This window comes from Cibotium barometz, chromosome 26 (genome assembly GCF_041138505.1).
Source record: "Cibotium barometz isolate CiBa-2024 chromosome 26, ASM4113850v1, whole genome shotgun sequence".
Lineage (NCBI taxonomy): Eukaryota > Viridiplantae > Streptophyta > Polypodiopsida > Cyatheales > Cibotiaceae > Cibotium > Cibotium barometz.
Genome location: NC_141071.1, coordinates 38,534,261 through 38,552,338, shown reverse-complemented (window position 1 = coordinate 38,552,338; position 18,078 = coordinate 38,534,261). Strand labels below are relative to the sequence as shown.

The following is an 18,078-nucleotide window of genomic DNA, read 5'->3' as shown; positions in this document are numbered from 1 at the left end:
CCAAGCCCAAGTAAGTATATCTAAAAACATTAAAACACAATCTCAATAGAATCTTGGCTATTCACATCATATACCTTTCTTAGTCTTTGCCTGTTTTTTTTTGCTTTTCTTGGAGCCATCTCTCTCTCTTTTGCCTTGAATATGAGTAGCAAACAGTTTGAGCTGAATGACAGATAGGAGACGAAAGGTCATGAATCTTGCTCTACTGCTATTGCACAAACGGTGACTCCTCCCATCTTGCACATCTCCCCCCTTGCCCCCCGTTGCTTCGGCCAGTCCAGGCACCCAGCAAAGCCAGGGGATGGCTCTGCCGGGTGCCTGGACTGGCCAGTGCAACGGGGGGCAAGGGGGGAAATCACACCTGCCTGGACTGCCTCCACCTCCACCTCCATCTCCACCTCCACCTCCATCTCCATCCACCTCGCCCTCCACCTCCATCTCCGCCTCCTCCCCCTCAACCATCACCGCCTCCTGCCCCTCACCATCGCCGCCGCCGGCCCTCTCAACCCCCCTGAATGCTGCGAACAGGCCCTCTTAGCCCTCCATCTCCCTCTCCATCTCAGCCCTCCATCTCCATCCTGCACATCTCCCCCCTTGCCCCCCGTTGCTCCGGCCACTCCAAGCACCCGGCAGAGCCGGGTGCCTAGAGCTCTGTTGGGTGCCTGGAGTGGCCGGAGCAACATGGGCAAGGGGGGAGATCACTCCTGCCTAGACCACCTCCACCTCCACCTCCATATCCATCCACCTCGCCCTCCACCTCCATCTCTGCCTCTCCAGCGTTGCCGCCTCCTCCCCCTCACCATCACCGCCGTTGGCCCTCTCAGCCCCCCTGAACGCTGTGAACACACCATCTCCATCCACCTCGCCCTCCACCTCCATCTCCGCCTCCAACACCGCCGCCTCCTCCCCCTCACCATCGCCGTCGCGCCGGCCCTCTCAGCCCCCCTGAACGCTGTGAACAGGCCATCTCTATCCTCCATCTCCATCTCCATCTCCATCTCCATCTCCACCTCCATCTCCATCCTGCACATCTCCCCCCTTGCCCCTCGTTGCTCCGGCCACTCCACGCACCCGACAAAGCCGGGGGATGGTCTGCGCTAGCGTAGACCATCCCCTGGCTCTGTCGGGTGCCTAGCGCAGATCATCCTCTGGCTCTGCCAGGTGCCTGGAGTGGCCAGAGCAACAGGGGGCAAGGGGCTACGCTAGCGCAGACCATCCCCTGGCTCTGTCGGGTGCTTGGAGTGGCCGGAGCAACGGGGGGCAAGGGGGGAGATCACTCCAGCCTGGACCGCATCCACCTCCACCTCCATATCTATCCACCCCGCCCTCCCCCTCACCATCGCCGCCGCCCCCATCTCTAAGCGCCCGAGCCATCTCCACCGCTGCCGCCACCTCCACCGCCGCCGCCAGCCCTCAAATTTTCAGAAAAGAGAACAGCAAGAAGATAGTGAGAGAAGTACCTTACCTGTTCGAAGTTCACAGATGGGATGCAAAAAGCAAGGAAGCACAATGCGTTAGATCACCAACTGAGTTGAGAGTCTCCATTTGGATGATTAATACTGTTGGTTAGATATAGATACATATGTAGATACATATAGGAGATAAATATAGGAACTCAAACTATAAACCTTGATGTCAATAATAATAATCGTCTACTATTTAAATAGGGCCTATAGACAGTTACATATTATTTTCATTTTAAAGGTTACTTACATATAAAAAACTAATATAAAAAGATACATATAATACTTAGAACCAATAAATGTATAATTTAAAACATACATATAATAAATTAATATAAAAAGATACATATTTAACTTATAATTTTTATATATATTTGTATATTTTTTATATAAAAAAATTTATCGTGACCATTCTCAATCGTGATTGCTCCACCTTGTTTAATCATTTCACCGCCTTCATTCTCAATCGTGATTGCTCCACCTTGTTTTATCATTTCAGCCTTCATTCTCAATCGTGATTGCTCCACCTTGTTTCTTCTTTGTTATATTTTCATTTCACATTTTCGTCTCTCCTGTCCTTTCTGCATCTTCGTATTGCCTTCCCTATGGGCACACTGTGACCTTTGAGTGGGAGCTTGTTGATGGCTGTAGCAAACAATCTCAAACTTTAATACTTCTCCACCAGACCTCGCTTGTCAGTCACATGGATATCTACAAGGGTTTCTGCCTTCATCACACGCCCTTTCTGGAGTGAAAGCTACTAGGACCAATGGAAGCCTACAGGAAATCATCACTCATTATAACATGGAGGGCAATAAAAACTACCTTGTAGATATTACTCGAAGTAAAACATATATGCTACAATGTAGTCCTCTCTGTGCTACTGATAGTCTTGATTCTAGTGCTAATGACATTGCCCAAGATGTCCGACATTTGGAGACCTCAGTGGAGAAAGAATTAGGGACATAAAACACCCATGTTCATATCTCGAGCTCCTCCTCTGAGAGTGACTTGAATGGCTCAGCCAACTATTTTGCAACTAGGTGAAGGCACAAGCAATCCAAAAGGTTCTAAGCACAATATCTCTGAAGATGAATGTATTGCTTCAGAGAGTATACTTTTAGTTCTTCGTCATAAGAAGGAGCAACCTTCTCTTCTACGTTCATTGTTGGAAAAAGTTGCTCGAGCCATCCAAGTCCAGGAGGTGCCAAGACATTATGATGGTGATTCCATCCTAGAGTTTCCACCAACATATGGCAAAATAGGAAATATGGATGGAATGGAGCAAAAATATGATGGTCACCTATGGACACGTCCACTAACATCAAACATGTCTGTAAGTTGTACCGTGCATATTAGCTATTGTGTTGGTGCTTTGGAGTGCCATAGGCTCAGCTGTCCTTTTTACTTGAACAATAAAAGGTATAACAACACCTTCTTTCATGGACATCTAACAAAAAAGATTGCAGTTGGACTTCTGACAGAGGATGAGAAAACTAAAATAGTTTGTCACTTTTGTCGCAAAACTGCACACTGTGTGCAAGTGTGTAGATGTGTTGTGTATTACGTAATGCCTCGTGACACAACTATTACAAGAATGATGCTCCACACTGGGCTGCATGAACATCCAGTTCAGCCAGGAAATTCAAGGTCAATGTTGGAGCACATGAAAATGTTTGTTTCTCAAGTGTTGAAAGCCCAGAGAAGTGCAGGTCCTCGAAAAATACAGATGGATATTGTGAAGGATATACTGTTTTCCTCCATGTGATGAATCAAAATGATGAGATACCTACAAGTATTGGGGATCATGAGCTCTACAATTTTTTGGAGGAGTTGAGTCCTCTTGTGGAAAACTAGAGGTGAGTATTCATTCTGTAACTTAATTATATTTGGATGCATTTTTCTACATTCGGTCCTCTCTTTATTGTGAAATTATGTTTTTTAGGTTTAGACGCATTGTATCCCAGGAGAAAAGAAAATTGATGCCGACAGGAGAGGGCTTTGATAACATCCTTCTTATACAGAGAAGATCTCGCTATTCATTTTTATAAGGTAGCCGGTTCCTATGACAAGGTGGCCTTGATGATAAATGTTATGTCTTTAAGATGTCTTTGTGCGAGGACCAGCATCAGGCGCGGACTTGGTGAATCGCATGCGGTGTGATAGTGGAGGTGACTTGGCAAAGTCGTGGGTTTTTTTTTATCACACTCATCGAGTTTTTGGTTGGTCAACAATGGCTTGTCATGTTTACGACCCAAGGTGAGACTACGTACTTTTATTTTTTCCTTTCTTTCATTTACCTTGAATGATAGCTGATTGAAAAAAAATTCTCTCCAAAATCCTATAGTGTTCAAGAGCTGTTGACAATTGCCACATACGAAATGAAGGAGGAGGATACAAAAAGCCAAGTACTATTTTGGGAAATGCTGAATAGCACAATGGAGCAATGCGGTTATGCACCCGCACACTTCTATGGGTTTATGGCTGATGAAGCAGGGTCAAATTGGTGTGCAATTAGGACCGTTTTCAATGGGGGTCCACACAACATTATGGAGGACAAGGAGCGAACGTGCTTATTCCATTGGAAACAAAGTTTGATGAAGCATGCTAAACAATGTGTGAAGGCAGAAAGTCGACAACACCATATTGACTTGTGTGAAGAATGGAGATTGGCAACCAATAAGGAGTCAGCTTTCTTAAAAAGTAAAGAGATTCGTGAGTGGTGGAGAAATGGACATGTTCATGAGGGAAAACTATCAGTAATGGATACGTGGATGAGTTGGTGGGAAGTACAAATAGCACATTGGGGCAACCTCATGTCAAGGGTGAGAAATTTTATGGAGAAATGATATGTTGTATGGATGTATTTGCATTGGAGTCAATTTTGTGAATTCATGTATGAAACCTCTTGTGTGCAGGTGGTCTTAAGCTCGGTGGATTTAGCACAAACCCCTCGAACAAACTTATCTGAAAGTGTACATGGGAGTTGGCTTGCTGGTGAAGGATATAAGGAAAAGGTTAGCTTGTATGATGTGTGCATTTCAGATATGGCAAACGCTTTATTACAAAGTGCAAAGCAATATGCATATCAGATGGGGAAGCACAAAGGTGAGGGACCAAGCTTGAGCAAGTTGCTGGATAGGGTGGCAGAGCAAGGTCAAGACCGACACCACCACAAGTGGCTCGCATGGTCCATGAAACAGTAGCTAATACTCCTATGTATGAGGAATCAAGGCCTCTACATGGAGATAAGGAGACTATTCAACAGAAGAGGGTGAGGACAACGGAAGTAGACCAATGCTCACATCGTCTAGGTTATGTCATGCAGAGCAGACATCGTCAAAACCAGGGAACAACAAGAAGAGTAAGTTTTGGAGATAGATCTAGAACAAACAGTGCAACAAGTCACGCTTCAAGGGGAGGACCAAAAAGTCCAATGACTAGAGGGAACAAAGATGTAGGACATGAAGAGCCTAAACAACATTATGGCACAATGATCGGAGGATAAATGCATGTAAAGGAAGAGGCCGTTGGACGCACAATGTGGGCCATTAGACGAACCCCATTGAACTCAAAAGTCAAATGTTTGGGAGGTATTGATGGAAGACTTAAGTGCAACTCATACATATAGGGAAGCTCTATTGGAGTTGTTGCCCCTAGCTTCTACTCAGAGCGACGACATCCTGGTCCGGGAGGAGGGCCAAAGCTCAAATGATGTGGTTTTGTCCTTTAGATGTTTCACACACATGGCATGTAGATCCAAACATAATATACAAGCCATCATACCCAGATATGTGGAAAGTGGATGTTGGGACCAACATAACCAGCCAAGAGGTAGAGAAATTAGTAAAGGCAGGGTTCAAGTTAGATGTTACTCATGAAGAACCTTTTGTGTCAGGGGTGGGAGAAACGTCCACACAAGCAGCGGGCAACAAAGAAAGTGACAAGAGGCCACATGATGCTACACAGAATACAAAGAGATCAACCAAGTGGCAGCATTGGATTTCCAAAGAAGCAGAAAAGAGGATTGGTAGTGTCGAGGCCATGACAGAGACAGTCCTTAATGAGAGTGCAATGCAGCTGTCCCCCTACTCTATTTTTCATTTGGCATGTGAGAGTGGAGAGGACTATTTTATGCACATCAAGGTACAACCTTGGTGTACATGTCTTGATTTCATGCAGCCGTCCCCCTACTCTATTTTTCATTTGGCATGTGAGAGTGGAGAGGACTATTTTATGCACATCAAGGTACAACCTTGGTGTACATGTCTTGATTTCATGCAAAGAGAATCTAGAGGAAAGTCTTACGTTGCATGTAAGCATATCTATTTTGTCTTCTTGCGAGTTTTGGGATTACATAAGAATGAGGATATGGTAATGCATCAACCGACACTATCACCAGAGGATGTGGGCAATATACTATCACGTCCTCGAAGCAAGGATGTTTGTGCCTATACTTAAGCTTTAATCAAGCCTCTCATGTTTGTGCCTACTTAAGCTTGTAAGGAAATGTGAAGTCAATCTTTTTGTAAGAAAATTTGAACCCAATATTTTTGTCTTGCTTTGGGATGGAGTATACTGTCACGTACTCTAAAGTCTTATTGTAGTAGGTAGCTTGCGACGTTGTGGTAAAGGAGCTGTACCAACCATATATCTTCTTGTAAGAAAATGTGAACTCAATCTTTTTGTAAGAAAATATGAACCATGTATACTTGTTTTTACTTGTGTTGAAATAAATATTGGTCTTTGAGTATGCATGAAAAGTTGAAGTATCCTCGTCATCATAAATTGTATGTATTGGAAGAAAGGTACATAGGTAGGTATGTTTGTGCCTATATTTAAGTTTCTTTGACATAAAATGTGTGTTTACATGTAGGAAGGAAGGAAGGTAGGTAGGTATGTAGGTAGGTATGTATGTATGCATGCATGTATATGTTTGGGAGTATGCATGCATGTATGTATGCATGTATTGTACACATGTGTGTATATATGTATGTATATATGTAGGAAGGTAGGTAGGTAGGTGTGTTTGAGAATATGCATGTATATATGTATGTATGTATATATGTATGTAGGTGTGTTTGAGAATATGCATGTATATATGTATGTATGTATGTATGTATGTGAATGTATTTATTTCTCTTTCATAAATACTTACTATATAAAAGCTCACCAAAATGTATCATTTTTCTTACAAGCTCGCATAAAACTATCTTATCTCCAAAAAGCTCGCCAAATAAAGCTCGCAAAAAAATCAAACTCTTGTTGAAAGACTGCCTATGTCTCTCGGTTCTCTGGTAAGTGAGGGATCCTTACACGTGTTTGTCTAATATTCAATCCTAGGGAATGAATGGATCGACAAATCTTAATCTGCCTCCTCAAACATTCTTGTCATTAGGTCACTATGAGTTCCTTCCTTGGACCCTTCTAGAATTGGAGTAGGCACATCCAACTTCCTTTCTTTTAACAGCTCATTTCGTGAGTACATTGTATCCCTGGCCTTGTTAGCCCTCAATTTGGCTTCATGGTTGCGTTGACACTCCTCAACAAGGGTCTCAGCTTCCTCAATCTTCCTTATTTTCTCTTTAGCATTTAGATATTCTCCAACACCCTTGAGGGTTGCAGGTCTCTCTTTTGTCTACTCATCCGGTTTCAACACTTGGTCGTCTCCTTCCTTTGATTGCATGGATCCCCGGTGTCAATGGTATCTTCCTCGGATCCATCCTAAATTATGACCATGGTATCACCCTTGCCCACCTTTTTCACTCTTCTTCTTCTCCCAATCTTAGAGGTTGTAATACCTCCTGGGTTCTTCCCTTTGTCCACTTATTTCGCTTGTGCATGTGTCAGGACATTCAGTGGCATGATATTTCCAGTCTGCACACTTATAGACCTAATGGTGGCATGGTTAGAAGTAGAAGCAGAGCCATTGACGCGATATGAGCAGTCCTTGATATGATGATCAACACCACACTTAACACATGAAAGAGTTTGCATGATGTTGGTCTGCACTACTATCAGCTGAGTTTGGCCAGCATTAGTCACATTTTTCAAAGGACACTCCACTACTCGATGAGGTCCATTACAATGAAAACACTATATGGGTTCCCTTCTCATAGTCGAGTTTATGCATTTTCCCTTTCACTGTCCCATGGTTTGAAACACTGGTACTGGCGTGCTTTTTTGTAAGACATAAACTTTGGTGTGATCTCCATTGGTTCCTCATAGTAGTCGTTATTTACTTCTACTTCATGCATGGCTTCCCCTTCTTCCAAGGGTTCTTCAATCAACACCTAGTTGATCTTGGCCTGTGGTGACTGTGGTGGTAGAACAAGTGGGGGTAATGGTGACATGTCTTACATCCGAAACATTCCTCTTGGTAAGTAGGACATATTCGGCTGCCTTGCAGCCGCATTGGTTTGCATTGGAGGGTGTTGGTAAGGCTAGTGGTACTCTAGGTGCTGGCAATTGTGCTAGAGGCTGGATCCTCGGATATCTGCACATGGTAGTATCATGGTTTCCTAGTCTTTAACAATGAGCACAATAGAGTAACTGCCTGCGGTCTTAGGTGAGGACATTTAGTGCTTTTATGATTTTGTCTACTGATTGAGCACCAAATCAACTCTCTCCAAGGGTAGAGATGATCATTCCTTGATGCTTCTCTCCCATCCCTAACTTTTAACTTCTCCAAAATGGTAATATTGAGCTCCTCTTGGTAAGTAGGACATATTTGGCTGCCTTGCAGCTGCATTGGTTTGCATTGGAGGGTGTTGGTAAGGCTAGTGGTACTCTAGGTGCTGGCAATTATGCTAGAGGCTGGATCCTTGGATATCTGCACATGGTAGTATCATGGTTTCCTAGTCTTTAACAATAGAGTAACTGCCTGCGGTCTTTAACAATAGAGTAACTGCCTGCGGTCTTAGGTGAGCACAATAGAGTAACTGCCTGCAGTCTTAGGTGAGGACATTTAGTGCTTTTATGATTTTGTCTATACTGATTGAGCACCAAATCAACTCTCTCCAAGGGTAGAGATGATCATTCCTTGATGCTTCTCTCCCATCCCTGACTTTTAACTTCTCCAAAATGGTAATATTGAGCTCCTCAATTGTCATGTTGCCAACTTGCTTATTCTTGGGTCCCCTGTCTTGATGACTAGAGACTCGTGATGCTCCCACCACCGAAGCTGCCTTGACATCTTCTGGTTCAATAACTCGAGCATGTTATCCTTATACTCAATAGCCAACTTACAACACGTATCCAAAGTAGTCGATCGGGCTAACACCAGATAACCATGCATCTTATGATCTCAAACTCCTCTCCAAAAGAAGGGTAATAATTGATCATCAGTTAGCCTTTCTCTCAATTTGCATCTTGAGTTTGAGTTGAGAAACATAATCCCACATGGATTCATTTTATTTTTGCTTGATGATGTGGAGCTGTGCTACACGACTCAATCTATCACCACTTCGAGCAAAGCTCGGTATGAACACATTCTTAAGCCAAGTGAAATTGACTTTATCCTTAGGCTTTAAGGTTCGATACCATTGGTGGGCCTTCCCTTCTAAGGTTAGAGAAAAAGCATGTATCATGGTTACAGCACTCACTAGACCACATGTTTCACACATTGACACAAATTGACTCAAAGATCTCCATGTGCTAGTTCGGGTCCCCGTCTCTTGAGAACTTTTGCACAAGCTTCAAAATGATGTGTGGCTTCATTTGAGATGGTTTGGATTCAAGGGCAGTGCCTAGTTCCCTTTGCCCATTTCTATACGGCTATATTCAACAAATCTGTCCTCATGGCTGTACTGCGTGGGGATCCATTCTTGGTCTTCGAAGGAGCTACCCCCCTACCTAGACCTCGTCCTCTTCCTGCATAGGTTCTTCTATTCAATTCAGATTATTCAATTCAGGTCTATGGATGGGTCCAAGCACATCCTCGTCACCTAGCTCATCATTAGTGGTCTCAGCCCACCTTTTTTGAATTAGAAGTTCCATGCTCTGAAGGAATGTGGGATCATTGATCATTTCATGTATATCCTCTCTTGTATAGAGCCGGTCCTCTCCTCCTACAGATGCCCTAGGTAGATTATCCACTTCTTCTTGTGTTTCAAGGACTTCCTCAGCCTTTGGTTCCTCGTTTATGGGTTCTAAGGCTAGTATACCTCCTTCTGTCATTCCCATCCACATGTTATTAGTGGCATTTCTAGACATTTTTGGTTCTTTGCCACATGGTCGAAACAGATTCAAATTATCAAATTCTATTCTGCCAATCGTTCTTCTCGTATCAAGCTCTTACCTTTTTAAGCTCGATAGTTGCAATTGGCGCTCAGCTTTAGCCAGTTTCATGTCAATGTCCACTTCCTCTGATGTGGGGAAGAAGATTTGACCTGTCTCGGCAACATTTTCCTTATCCCTTCTAACCCTAGGAGTCATTCCACTAATCCTCACTGTGTTAACATTCTTGGGACGGCCAGAAATTAGGGTTGTTTGGGTTGGTGGGTCCAGTATTAGACCATGTTTTGTACTTGTAGACAGGGCCCGTACCTACAGATTGCACTTTATATTCGGTGCCATGTTGGAGACCAAAAAATCCCATGGCCATATCAAAGATTCCACTCAACTTTGCAGGAGAAGCTGGTTTTCCATCCTCTCCAAGCCCAGCAAACCTTAATCCTTCTTCCATGGATTCTTCGCTACTCGTTTCTACAGTGGTCAAATTTCTCCAAGCTACAACACTCAATTTAGTGCTCATTGAGCAACCTAAACCAACACTTCCCTAGTAGAAAGAACTTGGGTGATTAGATGCACTGTTGTCTGAGGTCAGGTCGTCTCCAATAAGTTTCCATGACCTTAAGTGCATGAGAATACGATTCAGCATGATAATTCACTACTCCACTGTTATGCTCAAGTTTCTCTCGAACTAACATTTTTTGTCCATGAAACGTCGTGAAATAGCAGGTTCTATTTTACGTCATGAAATAGCAGCTATTTAACGTCGTGAAATGCAATGCGTTTTATACGATGAAAGACTTGTGTTTCACGCCTTGAATTTTTTGTCTAAAATTACATCAATTTGAGTCAAGGAGACTCCTCCTGTGCACATATGACCCTCTAATACCTCTGGTCTGACAATCCTATACTTCATGAAAAACCCTTTTTACTTCGTGAAACAGAAGAATGTGTTTCACATCGTGAAGTAGCCGGTTCTATTTCACGTCGTGAAATGCCATGCATTTCACGCTATGAAATGTTTCACTACACTTTCATGAGATTAGGTTTTTTCTGTTTCTTTGTGTTAGTTGTGTCAAGATAAGGCACCCTAACTTTAGTAAGGCAATCCCAAAATTTCCAACGCTGATGGCGGACAGTGTTTCACATCGTGAAGTAGCAGGTTTATGTTTCACGTCATGAAACGTATTCCTGTACTTTCATGTGGCGGTTTCGACTGAGTCAACAAAAATGATGTTTTTATTGATTTAGAGTATGAGTTCCCTACCCAAATGATCTAAAGGAATGTAATGCAAGTCAACACACCCAATGGCTCCTTGTTTTTGTAATTTTCATGATTTTTTGTTGAAAAACAGAAAACAAAGTATTACCAATTGCTATCTCATGATAGTAAATTTGGTAATCAAAATAACAAAATTGAAAGAAAAACCAAGTGTAGCTTTCCTCTAGGTAATACCAAGTACTCACCCACACTTCCACACACACAATCTTTCACAACTACTCCAATTTCTTCTCTTCCACACAAACCTTATCTACATAGTTTTTCACATTACACCTATAGAATGCAAAGACAATAGTGAATCTTGCATAATGGGAGCTAGAGCTATAAGAAGATGGAAGAAACAATGGTTGTTTCCCCGGCCACGACGCCAAAAATGTTATGGTCTACTGCACCTCCGAAGGGAACTCCACACATTCACCAAATGGACAAGCAATAGACTACAACCGTCGTAGCGTACTTACCAATGCTTCGAGCTCATGTCCCTTGAGGCTCTCCAAGCTCACTTTGGGAAGCTCCAATCTCCACCTCCACGCTATCACCGTGGAGTTACTCACACCACATGTAAGGCAATCTCTTCCTCTTACTCTCTCACACACAAGCATGAAAGAGGCACATGTACTAGAGTACTCTCTCTCTCTCTCTCTCTCTCTCTCTCTCTCTCTCTCTCTCTCATACATAAGATAAGGGAAGAGTTCTCATAGCACAAAGGGGCATTGTTCTCTTTCATATGAGAAATTTCCTTTTATACATTTGGCCCTTATTGACACTTGGGCGTCCTAAACTTACTAATCTAAAGCCTTAGCCGGCTAGTATCTCATAATGTATAATGTTTATAGTGCCATTATATAACACTTATTAATGTCCTCAAATGGAGGAGCATCTTTGTTAATCCATAGTGGGATTAACACTTGGTTCTTTGTTTGATCCTCAAGATCATGGGTTAATCCCACTATGGATTAACCAAGTGTTAATCCATAGTGGGATTAACACTTGGTTAAATACTTGCTAGTATGATTTAGAATGCACCATCAAACATTCCACTTCCATACTCAATTTTCCAGGGGATTATTCCCAATGTTAAATACAGTAGAAAAGGCTTTAAGACATGCAATAATAAATGAATCTAATGTTCTTAATTTGTGATTTTATGGGTGCCAATGTAGGTTGTCCAAGTAAAAGCACCAAGCTTCACGAGACATTAGATTGTGGCTAGATTATGCCTAGCTCGAGTGTCAACTAGAACTAGCTTCTGCTCAAATCCCATCTCTATGGTCATGCCTATGGTTGTCTTTACCTCCCATTCTTCTTCTTCCAAGACAATGGCATAAACAATGCTTATGCTTGAGTGTCAACTAGAGCTAGCTGCAGCTCAAATCCAATCTCTATGGTCATGCTTGTGGTTGGCTTTACCTCTTGTTCTTCTTCCAAGATAATGGCATAAGCAATGTTTATGAAGTTGTGAAAGTTTTGTAACTTTTCTTGCTACTCCATCACTTCTGTTGTGATGATCTTCTTATTTCATCTCGTCTTGTTCATTGAGTCCTATAGTCAGTGTGATATTTTATCATGTATGTTGTCCATCTCACTATGACCACTATTGAGTATGCACGGTGTAATGAAGAGGCATGTAACTACTTCTTGGAAGTAATATAAGTAATGTTTACAATATTCTTATCATTGTATTATGTTGTACTATGCTTATGTTCAAGTCTATTTAAAGTGTTACATTATGTAGTGTGAGAGTGTTGGGGACTACATACATATTGTCTATAGAAGAATCACCACTTTAGTGTGACGTGGTCAGGCAACCAACCCTTTTATATGATTTTTTTAAAAGTTATAACGGCTCAAAGTTTTTGGATTTGCATTTTTATTTTTGATTTTTTGTATGATGTTAAGTTTGTTAAAATATCAAGCTCAACTAGTGTGGATATAGATGATAGTCAAGATTACAACTTCGTATTTATACTACTCGCATGGTTGATGAGATTATTATGCTTGATATGTAGCAAGTGGTTTGTAGGTCGTATGCCTATCACTTTGGTTACTAAAGTTATGGCATAGCTATAGCACCAGCTCATAGACTAGCTCATATACTATATGGATGCTATATGTTTTAATAGAAGATTGCTTTCCCTTATAGTATCTACTCTTTTCTCTATGCTATGGTTGTAGAGAAGTAAGAAGAAACAAGAAAATTCAGCCATCCATCTCTCGCTTATGTCTGTGTTATGTGTTTATCTATTCTTATGTATGTGTGTGTGTGTGTGTGTGTGTGTGTGTGTGTGTGTCTGTGAAGAAGAAAGCTTGCAAGGAGCTCAAGCTCACCCTCCCCCCCACACACACACATACGGGTAAGGGCAACTCTCCATCTCTTTCCTTTGATTCAAAACCAAATCTCTAAAGGTAGCTGCTAAGTCTAGGGGACATTGTCTAATCTTAGGATGCTATCTTCATTGAAGTAAAAGCATAGTATGCCTTTCCATTGTTAATTTGGCCATCCAAAGTCATTTTAAGCCATATTTTAACCTACAAGGTTTTTGCAAACACTCTACCAAAGTGTTTAGTTATGCAATGTTTCTAGGCATGTTTTTCATAGATTATCATGCACAATGGTTGATCTCAAGTGCCTTATGATATTTTGAGATCTGCACATATATAGAACATGTATGTTAATGTGGTTGGATCACTTTATGCGATTGGTTCACATGTATGTTGATGCTATTGGTTCACATAAAAGTGACTATAAACATATTCACAATACCTTTGGTAGTTTGTTATATATCTATCATACCGATTATTAGATATTGGAGGATTGTTATGAGTGTAAAAGTTATTGCAAGTTCTACTTAACCTATAGAATATCATATTTGGTGTAGGTGAAAGTTATAGGTAGTAAAAGTCTGACAGTCTATCCCAGATTGTGAAGAACAAGAAGTTGGACAAGAATAATTCCAAGCATGACCTATAGAATACTATATTTGTTGTAGGTGAAAGCTACTATAGGTAATAAAAGTCTGTGATAGTCTATCCTAGATTGTGAGTAAGAATTTGGATATAGAACAACTTTTAAGCATGGACTTTGAGGATGACAAAATTCTTTATAGAAATCAGATATTGAGAGTTTATTATAGGTGATGAGAAGGAGACCAAGCTTCTAGAAGAAAATACCACTCCATAACATATGCAAGACTTTAAGGAAAAGTATGAAGGGAATAACAAGGTTATGTATTGGCTCTCTATTAGTGTGTATGATTCTATGATTGGTCACCGAAAGATGTATGGGGTACCTTTGTTATAGTATCATAAGTACCAAGGCTAGGACGACGTAATTAAATGTAAGAACTACATAATGTGTAAAGGAATAAGCTACATATCAATGATTACTCTACATATCATTAAAGATTAAAGGGCTTACAGATGATCTTGCCTTTATTAGAGCACCAGTTGATGATGATGACCACTTGGAATGGGCTTGAAAAGTCTGTGATCAATTTTGGACATCTATCCGTGTTAAACTCAAGAAAATTTAGCAAACTTTCAGGAATGTTGTAAATAAGTCATCCTCTAGTAATATGCATAGAAGCATGCCTTCTACACACACACACACACACACACACACATTAGTAGAGGTGTTGGCAGATCTTCATCTGGAGAGACCGAGGTGTAGCCGATATGGAAACATGAATCTTGAACAACAACAATAAGATTCCAATTCATAAACATGTGAAAAAGCTCACCCTCAAGGGAAAGGGAGCCAAAGAGACCAAGGTGAATGGTAAAAAAAATCAAAGTGAAAATAGCATAGAGTGCTATTACTATGACAAACTAGGGCTTATAGTAGCAAAGTACTATTATAAAAAGAAGAATTACATAAAAAGTGAAAAGTTGCAGTAAAGGAACTATACATTATCAAGTAAGCAGGGAGGCTAAAGATAGAAGTTAGCAACTTTTTGTGATGTAGCTTAGTTCACGACTAGAAATTCACTAATAAATTAAAGAGATGTATGATATGTTGATTAAGGTGCCTTTAATAATATGACCAGCCATGGTGAGTGGTTTAGCGAACTGAGGTGTGCTAATTCAGGTGACTAATAAAATTACCCAGCCATGGTGAGTGGTTTAGAGAATTAAGGTATGCTAATTCAGGTGACTCTAATAAAATTGTCCAGCCATGGTGAGTGGTTTAGAGAATTAAGGGATTTGGAAAAACTAAGTCATGTAGAAATAGATGAGGATATAGCAAATCCTATTATGTATATTAGGAAATTCTTTTTGCTTATACGGGATGCAAGATGAAGTATCTTTCTGATGTGCTTCATGTGCCAAACATAACATAGAACATGGTTTTTGTTAAGCAAATGATTGATCAGGGTATTTAACCTCCTCATGGATGTTATGTGGAAGACTTTAATAACCATTATCTCTTGGTTACAAAGGAAAACAGAGTTCGTAGAATGTTTACATTGGATATAAGCATACAAGAAGTGAAGGCTGTAATATTTGCACATGGTATAGGTATGATTGTAGAAATTACTATTTGGCATAAACGCATTGGATATGTCAATATTCAATGGGGTGGTGTGGCTGAAAAATATGTAAGCCAAAGTATTATTACTGGTTTGCCAAAGTGTAAAGTGGATGGAATGCATAGAGTATTTGGAGCGTGCCAATTGGGCAAGCAAGCTAAGCATGCATTTTTGCATGATAATCATGTAAATTAAAGATCTTTGGATGTGTTCCATTCTGATGTTTGGGGACTAACAAAGATGACATCAATCAAAGGATACCAGTATTATGTATCTTTCATCGATAGTTAGAATTGAAAAATGTGAGTGTATTTTACTCACTTTCAAAGCTTCAAAGATATGGTAGAAAAAGACAAAGGCATGCACATATAAAATGCCTAAAGTTAGATGGCGGGGGAGAATATTTCTCAAATGAATTTAGTGATAAAGATGTAGTTTACATGTAGATAGACCATGCATTAACATAGAATAAAGAGTCAATTTACATGCAAGTACACCACATGTCAAAATGGGATAAAGAGACAGTTTATATGTAGGTACACCATGCATCAAAATCAGGTTATAGTAGAAAAGAAAAATATGCATATCACAAGAGCTGCTCATACATTGATGAATGAGAAGGGATTTCTCTAGTAGTAGGATCAAGAGCCATCGATTGAAATAGCCAAGGAGATAGATGTGAACGGAAGGCAAAGTAAGTGTAAAATGGGCCAAGTTAAGGGAATGTAAAAGAGGAAAAGAAACCCTAAGGTTTTTAAAAATATATATATAGTATATGCTCCTCTTTCTTCCCGCGTGGCTACCTGGTACCACAACATATAGCTCCTCTTTCTCTCCACGCTGTTGTGCCACTGCTCTTTGAGCACCCCTCGTTACATTTTTTCTTCTCATTGATTTTTTCAACGCTTGTTGATCTGCAGGCGATGAAACATGAAGCTTTTAAAAAAAAACTGCACTATCTTAACTACAGCAGTGGGCAGGCCAAGACAGGGCATGGGTGGCGGGCAGCATCTTTGTCAGGGCTGGACAGGTTAGGTCCTTCCTCTCCAAGTTTTTTCTTGAGACCATGGTGCTAGGGCATTTTGGATAGTGAAGCTTGGAGGGCTTGAAGCGGTGGTAATTGTTTTTGCTGAAGCGACACCTTTGAAGATGGAGATGAACCAATTTTGAAAGGAAGGTTTTCCTTATATCTGATTTCTTTTTATGGTGGTTTCTGTTGCAAGTTCTTTTGTTGATGCATCCTGGAACAACCCATGGGTAGGAAGGTTAGGGTTCTTGGGGTAATAAAACCTGCTCGTGTGAGGTACCCTTACTGCTAGGCTGGATAGCAGCTAGGCTGTACATGAAAGGGCGCTCAGATCAGGTGGGGCAGTTGGGATAGGGGTGAGCAGGCCGTGAGGTGTGAACGCCTTGATGTGGATGGGCTAGTAAAACACCTAGTCCGGATGCATTCGGTGTGTGCATTGGATAGTGAGATCAGGACAATGATGGTATACTTGAATTGATGCTTTGGATTATTGAGATTTAGCACCAAAAACAAAGGAGAAATGCTAATTTTTTTGCAAAATACACATGCATGACACTTGAAGTTGATCTTGGATTTTCATAAGGATACCAATTGGTGTTGCACGTGCTTTTGGATGGCTCCAATACATCTTCGATGCAATTGAGGGCAATTTTTGACAATTTTTAGCAATTGGAGGCACTTTTTGATCATTTTTGCTGAAGCACAAAACCCTAATTCAGTCCAAAATAGTCGAGGCTAATTTCAAGGTGTTTATATAGCCTTATAATACTCTCCAAGGGCTACGTCTAGATTCCTCAACTGTCCAATTCCGATACCGTTTGCTTATGGTTGCTTCTTGAGTCCCATATCTTGCTTCAACATACAAATAAGAGTAATTGATTATTTCCATATCTTGACTTAGAGAGTCATCAAGTTGATCCTTCCCGTAACCAAGTAGAGAAGCACTTGATGATCTACAAAAAATACAAATTCGTTTGTCAGATAATGACGGTATTTCTTTTACAGCATAGACCATTGAGAGTCCTTCCCTTTCTGTGGTGGTGTAGTTTTGTTTAGCATCGTTTAGCTTTGGGGGCGAGACTAGAAAAGCTAACACAGAAATCCTCGTTCTCCTAGTTGTACCAAAACATAGTCAATTACGAAAGCGAAGTTATCTATATGCACATGGAAAGTAATATCCTAGTTGGAAGATCTTAGGATCAGTGTGCTTGCTAGAGCTTTTTTGAGAGTGTTGACACTCATTCGTTCACTCAAAGATGGCAAGTAGTCTCTATAAGGGTCTTGCTATATTGATGTACATAATTGTAAATCTTTTATAGTATCCGACATGTCCCATGAAACATTGGCACCCTTTAAGTTACTAGGTGATGAAAGCTTAAGAATTAGCTTTACCTTGCTATCATGTTCATAAATAATGCGGCCTCGTATAACTCTATGCCTCCCCTAAAATTGGCATTTGAATAGGTTAAAGGATATTCTATATAATCTGCATCTTTCTAGTACCTTTCTCGAGCATCAAAAATGTGCTTTCCATTTAGAACTGAT

The 18,078-nt window shown here is 40.9% G+C and overlaps 1 long non-coding RNA gene across 1 annotated transcript; it reads left to right on the top strand.

Moving 5' to 3' along the window:
* The first annotated feature begins 16,078 nt into the window (after positions 1–16,078).
* LOC147623943 (uncharacterized) lies at positions 16,079–17,135 on the top strand. The gene is made up of 2 exons (XR_015269297.1): positions 16,079–16,200; positions 16,427–17,135. It is a non-coding gene; the product is annotated as an uncharacterized LOC147623943 (long non-coding RNA).
* Positions 17,136–18,078: the final 943 nt, after the last annotated feature.